The following is a 12,707-nucleotide window of genomic DNA, read 5'->3' as shown; positions in this document are numbered from 1 at the left end:
TAAAATACTAGCAAAAGTAAAGACCTTGTGCTAGCCCTTGTCATTGCCCTGACCACATTTTGGTCATTTATTCACTCCACAAGCATCTATAATCACCTATTTTATGCTAGACTCTTAAGTGTTTAAATGTTGCCTTAGCCCCTACGCTGTGGGCTTCTAGTGCCATGTCTCTGGGTCTAGCATGGTATTTGGTACACTAGCGAACTGGCTGAAAATAACCACAAAAGAGAACTGGGGTACAGATTTTGGCCCTAGAGGAGTTTTCTGGAGGTAATAGCAATAGGTAACTCAATATTGAACTTTTAACCAAAGTAAGGCTTATTCTTATTATTGAAACTTTTTATCAATTATCATTGTCTTCCCTTGGGTGGGGGTATACAAGTACACAAGAATGCTTTCTAAATGAGTTCACTTTCATTTGCAAATTTGAGTATGGAATGTTACTCTCTGGATACCATTCCAAGACAGAAATGATTCTGATTTAAGACTTTTTAAAGATCTTGAAATTTTTATACCAGTAATTAAAATGAACTTATTTTTTAATTCCAGAAAGCAGTTAATCAGTATGGTAAATATGTTACTGTAGACATCCGAAAGTTAAGGAAGTAACAGTACTTGAAAGTCTGAATCAGCAAAGCGAGGTGACAAATAGGATACATGGAGTTTGGCAGAGATGCTGCAGTTCCTGGAATGACTAGGGCTAGTAGGATTTGTAAAAAGTTACTGATCCTTCTTCCAGACATTCTACGTCACTATCCAGGTGCGCATCTGGTGAGATAGCCATTGAGATTCAGTATTTCAAAAGCTTGCTAGAGAGGCACAGGAAGTTGTCTGGAGTGAAGGCGGAGGTGGGGGCGGGGAGTGGAGGGCGGGGGTGAGGGTGTGGCGTCCTGGGCAAAAGCTTCCGCCAAACAAAAGAAATTGGCACTTCCGGTCACGCCTTCATCTTGTCGCGGCGTTCTTCACCAAGGTGAGTGAAAGGAAAGGGACTGATAATTTCCACGAGTCCCCAAACACTTCAGGAACGCTTTCCTCTTTGTTTCGCCACGAGGTGGAAAGAATTCATCTCCAGGGTGCATTGAAGGATGTTTCTGACGCTTGTGGTTCTGATCTCTAGCTCCACTCTCTCACTCCTCGGGAGATGGCTGGCCGTTATCCCCTCCTCCTTCTGACTCTCATGGTCCTTTTATCCCTGATTATTCTTAACTTCACCTCTTTATCTCAAATCCTCTTCCCGGGCTTTCTGAATTTGGATCATTCCCTGTACCATCGATTTCTTTCCTACCTCTTACTCCCACCTTCCACCCCGCCCTCCTCTTAGCTTCAGAACTTTTGTTACCCTCTTCCCCAATTCTGGCTTCCCTGGTGGCTCAGACGGTAAAGCGTCTGCCTGCAATGCGGGAGACTTAGGTTCGATCCCTGGGTCGGGAAGATCCCCTGGAGAAGGAAATGGCAACCCACTCCTGTACTCTTGCCTGGAAAATCCCATGGACGGAGGAGCCTGGTAGGCTACAGTCCATGAGGTCGCAAAGAGTCGGACACGACTGAGAGACTTCTCTTTCTTTCTTTCCCCCAGTCTGAGCCTACATTCTTCCCTTTTTCCCCTTTCGACCCCAGTATTTTACTCCCCCTGAAGACTTCTGATTCTCTTTGGTCCTACTTCTGCAGAGGACAGTGAATTATATATTAATACTTTATAAAATCAGGTGTGACTTCAATTTCAAGGGCAAGGCTGTTTTTGTTGTTTTTAAAAATAAGCAAAGGAGCAGAAGTTTTTTAGAGCTCTCAGAGACGTAGGAACTTGTGCAGATTATGTACTTGTATTTATTTATTACCCTAAACGAAATCACATGTCAGATATTGCACTGGTTTCAGCCCATGACATAAAAAAAAATTTGGTATACAACTGAATCTCTAAATTTTGAGTGACAAACATAGTGAGTTTTGCTTATAACTTGGTGTCAGCTTTAGAGAGTGGAAGCTTTCCCATCTCCTTTAGAATTTCTCACAGGGCAGAAATGGTTGACAGATATGACATCCAATCACAAATTTATTAATTCATATGAGTTGGATTTATTATGTAAATCTTTACCTGGTGTTCAGTAGCAACATTCAAGAGCAAGTTGACAGATTTTTCAGACAAAGACTTTTTTTAGGAGTTATGCCTATATTATCTATTTAGTGCAGCAACATTGAAGAACAAATTGACATTTTTCAGACAAAGATTTTTTTTTGGAGCTATGCATGTATTATCTATTTGGTACAATATGAATTTTGTTTTTTTCATTTGTTGCAATGTGAAATTATGTTTTTGCACCATTTATCATGTGTAATCTGTCTTGCAAGACCATTAATTATCACAATTTATTATTTCAATTCCAAGAGAGAGATAATTAAATTTATAATGAGGGTGAGGGGTATTTCAGGTTATAAAGAGGAATTTAACTAGCAGTCTCCTTGAACAAGCAACTTATTCCTTCTTCTGTACTGTGTTAGACTTGCCAAAATAAGGGATGATTAAGTATAGTTGAGAGACAATGAGTGAATATATAATAAATATATAATAGGTTGTGATAGAGAGGGTTGTACTGTGTTAAATAGGAAAGGCAGGAAGGCCTCCCTGGTATTGTGACATTTGAGCAGAAATCTAAAGGAAAAGAGGGCACAGGCTATACAGATATGAGTGGGAAGCCGGGATATATTTATGCCAGTGGCTTTGCATTTGTTGGTCACTTTGCTTCCAACATTCCCTCTTCTCTCCTCTGCCTGTAGTCACTAGCCTGCATAGCATTAATGCACCACTCTGCCTACTCGAATGATCTAATCTGTCCGTGTAAGTTCCTCATATTGTCTTTCTCCTCGCTAGCTTCTTGTTACCATTTAGGTGAATTGTCAGTTACCAGCCCCTCTGGGAAGACACATCAGCCTCCATCCTCACCTCTTCCTCAATGTGTTTATTTGTGGTGCATTGTATGCTATCCTACAGCATATTTGCTTTCCTCTCTCACTGCTCTTTTCACTGCGTGTTCATAATGTTGTCCATAAATGTTTGGTGTGGTAAATTGAAATGAATTTAGTGCCTGTCTTTTATATACAACCTTTTTAATGTAGTTGGCTCCCTAGTTAATGTTCAGAACCACTGTTTAAAGTCAGTATCATCATTGTCATTTTCCTGATGACAAAACCCAGACTCAGGTGGGTAGTAACTTGGTAAATGGTAGTGGAGTTAATGGAGTTCAAGTCTGTCAGATACTCAGTCCTGGCCTGATCATCTCTTTCTCTCTCTCTGTCTCTGTTTATTAATGAGAAGTAGAAAATACACAATATTTTATTAGACATAGTCTGGATATAAAAATTTCATTTTGTAATCTTTCTTTCACAAGTCTGATTATATCAGGTACTTGATTTACTTCCTAGTTATAAATGTTAAGAGCTGAAAAGTGTGATGACATTTTACCTGACTTTTTTTCCCATTTTCAAACTTTCTATTCTTTTTTTCCTTTTTAATTTTTATTGGGGTATGAATACATAAGGGTACAGCTGAAAGCATTGTCACCACTGTGTAACCTACCACATGATCCAGCAATTCCACTCATGGCATATATCTGGAAAAAGTGAAAACACTAATTTGAAAAGATGTGTGCACTCCAGTGTTCTTAGCAGCACTATTTACAATGGCCAGGATATGGAAATGACCCAAGTGTCCATCAGCAGATGAATGGATAAAGATATGGTGTATATGTACAATGGAATATTGCTGTTTAGTCGCTAAGTCATGTCCGACTCTTTTGCAACCCCCTGTACTGTAGCTCGCCAGGCTCCTCAGTCTGTGGAATTTCCCAGCAAGAATACTGGAGAAGGTTGCCATTTCCTTCTCCAGGGGATCTTCCTGACCCAGGGATCCAACTCGCATCTCCTACATTGGCAGGCAGATTCTTTACCACTGAGCCAGCAGGGAAGCCTCGCAATTACTCAGCCATAAAAAAGAATGAAATTCTGCCATTTGTAGCAGTGTGTGAGTGGACCTAGAGAATATTATGCTTAGTGAAATGTCAGAGAAAGCCAAATACTTTATGGTATCATTTATATTTGGAATCTAAAAAATAATACAAATGAATATATATAGCAAAACAGAAACAGACTTGGTGATATAGAAAACAAACTAGTGGTTATCAGCAGAGAGAGGGGCAAGATAGCAGTATGGGATTAAGAGATACAAACTACTATGTATAAAATAGATAAGCAACAAGGATATATTGTATAGCACAGGGAATTATAGCCATTATCTTGTAATAACTTTTAATGGAATATAATCTGTAAAAATACTGAATCACTATGCTATACACCTGAAACTAATATAATATTGTAAATCAACTGTAAATTCATGTTGGGCTTCCCTGGTGGCTCATTGTTAAAGAATCTGCCTGCCAGTGCAGGAAACGCAGATTTGATGCTTGGTCCTGGAAGATCCCCTGGAGAAGGAAATGGCACCTAGCTTCAGTATTCTTGCCTGGAAAATCCTATGGATAGAGGAGATTGCAAAAGAGTGGGACATGACTTAACAACTAAACAACAGCATACTTCATTAAAAAAAAATTGTCAGTATCTGAAATCCCTTGAATATATTTCCCTACCAGTTTTCTAAACCCTAAATTAACCACATCTTGGCTTCTATCACTGTATAATAATTTTCCCGTTTTGGGACTTTATAAAAATATAGTATAGTATGTTTTTGTGTGTGTTTGGCTTAAGATTTTGTTTTTGATACTGATCCAAGTTATCAAGTGTAGTAGTAATTCCTTCATTCTTATAGCTCTGTATTCCATTGTGTGAATATGCCACAACTGATAGGTATTTTGGTTGTTTACATCTTTGGTCTGCAAATGGTACTATAAACATTCTAGAACATGTCTTCTGGTGATATGTACACAGATTTCTGTTGAACATATACCTAAGAGTAGAATTGATGAGTTCATAGGTTATGGATAGAATTAGCTTTAGTAAGTGTTGCCAACCAGTTTTCCAAAGCAGTTGTACTAAAGAAACTCCTAATAGAAAATTTTAAGAGTTCCAGTGTTCTAGAATATTACCAACACTTACTGTGTTGTCTTTTTAAGGGAAAAATATGTAACCATTCTAGTGGTTATTAATGGTATCTTGTGGTTTTAGTTTGCATATCTCTGCTGATAAATGTGCATCTTTTCCTGTTTATTGGCCTGGATATCTTTTTTTCAAGGTGTCTGTTCAAGTCTTTTGACCACTTTTTCTCCTGGACTATCCTTTTGTTCTGTAGAAGATCTTTCTTTAGTAAGGATGTGAATACTTTGTTATGTCTGTTTATTGCAAATTTCAATTGCTTGTACTTGCAGACTCTTAGTGGTGTCTTTTGATGAACTGAATACAGCCACATTTTGGAGATATTGCAGGTTTGCTTCTACCATTGCAGTAAAGTGAATATCACAATGAAACAAGTCATACAAATGTTTTGGTTTCAAGTGCATTTAAAAGTTAATTTTGCACTATGCTGTAGTCAAGTAAGTGTGCAATGCATGCGTGCTCAGTCGTTAAGTCTTGTCCAACTCTTTGCGACCCCATGGACTGTAACCCGCCAGATTTCAGGCAAGGCTACTGGAGTGGGTTGCTGTTTCTTCCTCCAGGGGATCTTCCCAACCCAAACCTCCTGTGTCTCCTGCATTGGCCACCTGGGAAACTCCAAGTGTGCAGTAGCACTGTCTAAAAAACAAAGAATATACCTTAATTAAAAATTACTTTATTTCTAAAAAGTGTTAGCGATCATCACACAGGGTTGCCACAGACCTTTTATTTGTAAAAAATGCAGTATTTGTGAAGCGCAGTAAAACAAGATATGCTTGTATCTCAATTTTAATATTGTTGTGTTCATAATTTTTCCTCTATATGGGTAGTGCTTGTTTGTCCTGGTTAAGAAAGATTTGCCTTTCTCAAAGTCATGGAGATATTTTTCTATGTGATGTTATTGTTTAATCTCATTTATATTTCCAGTTCATTTGATACTGATTTTATTGTATGTTGCCAGTATGAGATATGGATAAAGGCCCATTGTTTTGTTGTTGTTTTGAAACAGACATCCAGCAATTCAATACCATTTATTGGAAAGATCATCCTTTCCCTCTAGTGTCATCATCTTTTTCATAAATCATATGATTAGGTTATATATGTGGGTTTGTTTCTGGATTCTTTTCATCTTGGTTTTTCTACTCTTGTATGAGTACCACTGTCGTAATTAATGTAACTTTATAATGTATCTTATATATGGTCAGTAAGTCCTACAATTTTGCTCTTTTTCTTTAATAATGCTTTGGTTATTCTTGGCCTTTTGAATTCCCATATACATTTTTAAAAATTAATTAATATATTATTTTAATTGGAGGCTAATTACTCTGCAATATTATAGTGGATTTTGCCATACATTGACATGAATCAGCCACAAGTGTACATGTGTCCCCATCCCTAACCCCCTCCCACCTCCCTCCCCATCCCATCCCTCTGGGTTGTCCCAGTGCACTGGCTTTGAGTGCCCTGTTTCATGCATCAAACTTGGACTGGTGATCTATTTCACATATGATAATATACATGTTTCAATGCTATTCTCTCAAATCATCCCACTCTCACAGAGTCCAAAAGTCTGTTCTTTATATCTGTGTCTCTTTTGCTGTCTCACATATAGGGTCATTGTTACCATCTTTCTAAATTCCATATATATGCATTAATATACTGTATTGGTGTTTTTCTTTCTGACTTACTTCACTCTGTATAATAGGCTCCAGTTTCATCCACCTCATTAGAACTGATTCAAATGCATTCTTTTTAATAGCTGAGTAATATTCCATTGTGTATATGTACCACAGCTTTCTTATCCATTCATCTGCTGATGGACATCTAGGTTGCTTCCATGTCCTAGCTATTGTAAACAGTGCTGTGATGAACACTGGGGTACACGTGTCTCTTTCAGTTCTGGTTTCCTTGGTGTGTATGCCAAGCAGTGGGATTGCTAGGTCAAATGGCAGTTCTATTTCCAGTTTTTAAAGGAATCTCCACACTGTTCTCCATAATGGCTGTACTAGTTTGCATGCCCACCAACAGTGTAAGTGGGTTCCCTTTTCTCCACACCCTCTCCAACATGTATTGTTTGTAGACTTTTTTCATAGCAGCCATTTTGACCGGCATGAGATGGTACCTCATTGTGGTTTTTATTTGCATTTCTCTGATAATGAGTGATGTTGAGCATCTTTTTTTTTCCATTTATTTTTATTAGTTGGAGGCTAATTACTTTACAATATTGTAGTGGTTTTTGTCATACACTGACATGAATCAGCCATGGATTTACATGTGTTCCCCATCCCGATCCCCCCTCCCACCTCCCTCTCTACCCGATCCCTCTGGGTCTTCCCAGTGCACCAGGCTCGAGCACTTGTCTCATGCATCCAACCTGGGCTGGTGATCTGTTTCACCCTAGATAATATACATGTTTCAATGCTGTTCTCTCGAAACATCCCACCCTTGCCTTCTCCCACAGAGTCCAAAAGTCTGTTCTGTACATCTGTGTCTCTTTTTCTGTTTTGCATATAGGGTTATCATTACCATCTTTCTAAATTCCATATATATGTGCTAGTATACTGTAATAGTCTATCTTTTTGGCTTACTTCACTCTGTATAATGGGCTCCAGTTTCATCCATCTCATTAGAACTGATGCAAATGAATTCTTTTTAATGGCTGACTAATATTCCATGGTGTATATGTACCACAGCTTCCTTATCCATTCATCTATTGATGGGCATCTAGGTTCCTTCCATGTCCTGGCTATTATAAACAGTGCTGCAATGAACATTGGGGTGCACGTGTCTCTTTCAGATCTGGTTTCCTCGGGGTGTATGCCCAGGAGTGGGTTTGCTGGGTCATATGGCAGTTCTATTTCCAGTTTTTTAAGAAATCTCCACACTGTTCTCCATAGTGGCTGTACTAGTTTGCATTCCACCAACAGTGTAAGAGGGTTCCCTTTTCTCCACACCCTCTCCAGCATTTATTGCTTGTAGACTTTTGGATAGCAGCCATCCTGACTGGCGTGTAATGGTACCTCATTGTGGTTTTGATTTGCATTTCTCTGATAATGAGTGATGTTGAGCATCTTTTCATGTGTTTGTTAGCCATCTGTATGTCTTCTTTGGAGAAATGTCTGTTTAGTTTGCAGGAATAGAAGGAACATACCTCAACATAATAAAAGCTATATATGACAAACCCACAGCAAGCATTACCCTCAATGGTGAAAAATTGAAAGCATTTCCCCTAAAATCAGGAACAAGACAAGGGTGCCCACTCCCACCACTACTATTCAACATAGTTTTGGAAGTTCTGGCCACAGCAATCAGAGCAGAAAAAGAAGTAAAAGGAATCCAGATAGGAAAAGAAGAAGTGAAACTCTCGCTGTTTGCAGATGACATGATCCTCTACATAGAAAACCCCAAAGACTCTACCAGAAAATTACTAGAGCTAATCAACGAATATAGTAAAGTTGAGCATCTTTTCATGTGTTTGTTAGCCATCTGTATGTCTTCTTTGGAGAAATGTCTGTTTAGTTCTTTGGCCCATTTTTTGATTGGGTCATTTATTTTTCTGGTATTGAGCTGCATGAGCTGCTTGTATATTCTTTGAGATTAATTCTTTGTCAGTTGCTTCATTTGCTATTATTTTCTCCCATTCTGAAGGCTGTCTTTTCACCTTGCTTATAGTTTCCTTCATTGTGCAAAAGATTTTAAGTTTAATTAGGTCCCATTTGTTTATTTTTGCTTTTATTTCTATTACTCTAGGAGGTGAGTCATAGAGGATCCTGCTGTGATTTATGTCGGAAAATGTTTTGCCTATGTTTTCCTCTAGGAGTTTTATAGCTTCTGGTCTTACATTTAGACCTTTAATCCATTTTGAGTTTATTTTTGTGTATGGTGTTAGAAAGTGTTCTAGTTTCATTCTTTTACAGGTGGTTGACCAGTTTTCCCAGCACCACTTGTTAAAGAGATTGTCTTTTCTCCATTGTATATTTTTGCCTCCTTTGTCAAAGATAAGGTGTCCATAGGTGCATGGATTTATCTCTGGGCTTTCTATTTTGTTCCATTGATCTATATTTCTGTTTTTGTGCCAGTACCATACTGTTGTTGATGACTGTAGCTTTGTAGTATAGTCTGAAGTCAGGAGGGTTGATTCCTCCAGTTCCATTCTTCTTTCTCAAGATTGCTTTGGCTATTCAAGGTTTTTTGTATTTCCATACAAATTGTGAAATTATTTGTTCTAGTTCTGTTAAAATACAAACAAACAAAAACCTGATTTTAGTTTGATAGGGATTGCACTGAATCTATAGATTGCTATGGGTATTATACTCATTTTCACCCGTATACATTTTTTTAGAGGGCTTCCCACATGGCACTAGTGGTAAAGAACCTGCCTGCCAATGCAGAAGACTTAAGAGATGTGGGTTTGATCCTTCAGGAAGATCCACTGGAAGAGGGCATGGCAACCCACTTCAGTATTCATGCCTGGAGAATCCCATGGACAGAGGCGACTGGAGGGCTGTGGTCTCTAGGGTCACCAAGAGTTGGACACGCCAGAAGTGACTTAGCATGCACACATTTTAGAATCAGCTTGTCAGTTTTCACAAAAATCCTTCTTGGCATTTTGATTCAGATACCACTTTAATAGATCAATTTGATACTTTCCCCATAAATATCTCAGTGTTCATCTCCTAATATTAGGAGCATTTTGTATATAATTTAATTGCCATTATCTTACTAAGAAAACTTAACAGTAATTCCCTAATATCATATACCTACCTACTGCATTTTCATATTTTTTTCAAACAAGTCTTTTATTTAAAACTGTTATCCAACCTAATGTGTTTTTGTATTTCTTAAGATTTTATTGTTATTTTCTATATTTTATTAAACTTGTTATATATCTAGTACTTTTCAAGTCATTACTTCTGTTTCTCAAACTGTCCAGTTTGGAAGTAGCTATATGAAACTCCTTCACATTGGCTTCTGTTTTTTTTCCTTTTATTCCTGAAATTTTCAAATAGTTTTAAAGAAGAAAGTAGTAAGCACACACACACACACACACACATAACCATGCATAAATCCTTTCCCAAGCTGCAACAGTTGATACCATTTAATCAATTTCATTTGATTTTTTTCTCCTCACCCACTATTTTCACTGGGACATTTGAGAAAATGGCACTCAGCCATTGTGTCATTGCACAGATAAATAACTCATAATGGATCCCTAAGTCATAGGTGTGTTAAATAAGGAACCACTCGGCCATTATGAACACTTCCCTGGTGGCTCAGACGGTAAAGCATCTGCCTACAATGCAGGAGACCTGGGTTTGATCCCTGGGTTGAGAAGATCCCCTGGAGAAGGAAATGGCAACCCACTCCAGTATTCTTGCCTGGAAAATCCCGCGGATGGAGGAGCCTAGTAGCCTACAATCCGTGGGGTCGCAAAGAGTTGGACATGACTGAGCAACTTCACTTCAGGCCATTATACTTAATGAGATTAACAGTAATTCTTTATATCATCTAATACTCAGTTCATATTCAGATTTCCATGAGTGTTGGAAAAATGTCTATTTACAGTAGCTTTGTTAAATCTATATCCAAAGAAAGATCATTTATCGCTACTGGCTGTTTTTCTCTTGAGCCTCTTTTCCTGTAAATCCTCTAAAGCCCCCACCCCCATGCCCTGCCAATTTTAAAGACTGTTGATTTATTGGAGAAACTAAGTCATTTGTCTGATTGACAAATGGATTTAGATTATTGCTTCTTTGACATGGTTTTTATTGTATTCTCCTTCCCATATTTCCTCTTCACTGGAATTTAGAGCTAGAGGCTTGATTAGCTTCTGTTTAATTACTTTTTAAAGGTAAGAATCATCTCAGGCAGTGTAATGCACTTTTTATTGCATTACCTCATGGGTGGTTTTATCTTTTTAACTGATGCTGGGGTTTATTTGTGTTTTTAGGTGATCTCAGCCTGATCCCTCCATTGTAGCGTTTCCTCCGAACCTTTCTCCTGTTGATTTTCACAGCCATTGGAGATAACTGTCTAAATTCAGTATTTCAATAGTGGCTGTAAAGTAGTGGTAGAATTCTACCAGTTATTCTGCATTTATTAGCTGGGATTATTTTATAAAGGAGACCTTTTCCTTGCCAGCTACATTTTTTGTTCTAATTTATGTTTCATAAAAAGAAACGCAGGATTTATGAACAGAAAAAGACTCACAGACATGGAAAACAAACTATCATTTACCAAATGGGATAGTAGGATTAGGGGAGGAGAGATAAATTAGAAGTTTGGGATTAAAATATACACTATTATTTATAAAACAGATAAACAGCAAGACCCTATTTTATAGTACTGGGAACTGTGTTCAACATCTCATAATAACCTATAATAGAAAAGAATGTGAAAAACTATATATACATACACATATGTGTGTATAACTGAGTCACTTTACCATACACTTGAAACTAACACGACATTATAAATTAACTGTATTTAAAACAGAAAGGATAAATGCTTTTATTCCCCATATATCAGTTTTCAGAATTGATTTCCTAGAGACCTTTATCATTTCCTAGAGACCTTATCATTAAGAATTCATGGATTTTTATATATTTAATGTGTATCCATTGTGATTAAAATTTTTCACTGAGGTATAGTTGGTTTACAGTGTTGTCTTAGTTTCAGGTCTACAGCAAAGTGATTCAGTTACAGACATATATATATTCTGATTATTTTCCATTAGGGTTATTATGAGATATTGAATATAGTATCCTATGCTATACAGTAAATCCTTGTTACTTATCTATTTTATATGTATAGTAGTGTGTATCTATTAAACCTATCAGTTCAGTTCGGTTCAGTCGCTCATGCATGTATGACACTTTGTGACGCCATGGACTGCAGCACGCCAGGCTTCCTGGTACATCACCAACTCCCAGAGCCTGCTGCAACTCATGTCTCTCGAATTGGTGATGCCATCCAACCATCTCATCCTCTGTCATCCCCTTCTTCTCCTGCCTTCAGTCTTTCCCAGCATCAGGGTCTTTTCCAGTGAGTCAGTTCTTCCCATCAGGTGGCCAAAGTATTGGAGCTTCAGCTTCAGCATCAGTCCCTTCCAATGAATATTCAGGACTGATTTCCTTTAGGATTGACTGGTTTGATCTCCTTGCAGTCCAAGGGACTCTCAAGAGTCTTCTCCAACACCACAGTTCAAAAGCATCAATTCTTTGGCACTCAGCCTTCTTTATGGTCCAACTCTCACATCCATACATGACTACTGGAAAAACCATAGCTTTGACTAGATGGACCTTTGTTGGCAAAGTAATGTCTCTGCTTTTTAATATGCTGTCTAGGTTGGTCATAGTTTTTCTTCCAAGGAGCAAGTGTCTTTTAATTTCACTGGCTGCAGTCATAGTCTGCAGTGATTTTGGAGACCAAGAAAATAAAGTCTGTCACTGTTTCCATTGTTTCCCCATCTATTTGCCATGAAGTGATGGGACCGGATGCCATGATCTTAGTTTTCTGAATGTTGAGTTTTAAGCCAAGTTTTTCACTCTCCTCTTTCACTTTCATCAAGAGGCTCTTCAGTTCTTCGCTTTCTGCCATAAGGGTGGTGTCAT

General features: G+C 38.0%; 1 protein-coding gene across 2 annotated transcripts in view; it reads left to right on the top strand.

Moving 5' to 3' along the window:
- Nucleotides 1-888: 888 nt before the first annotated feature.
- The window catches only part of MAGED1 (MAGE family member D1), a 79,494-nt gene continuing 67,675 nt past the window's right edge, over nt 889-12,707 (top strand). For both annotated transcript variants that reach the window (XM_020886768.2, XM_020886766.2), the window contains exon 1: nt 889-970. The gene's annotated coding sequence lies outside the window, so the exon portion shown is untranslated. The remainder of the gene's footprint in view (nt 971-12,707) is intronic.

This window comes from Odocoileus virginianus, unplaced genomic scaffold (genome assembly GCF_023699985.2).
Source record: "Odocoileus virginianus isolate 20LAN1187 ecotype Illinois unplaced genomic scaffold, Ovbor_1.2 Unplaced_Contig_18, whole genome shotgun sequence".
In the NCBI taxonomy this organism is placed as follows: Eukaryota; Metazoa; Chordata; class Mammalia; order Artiodactyla; family Cervidae; genus Odocoileus; species Odocoileus virginianus.
This window is presented reverse-complemented; position numbering and strand designations above follow the sequence as displayed.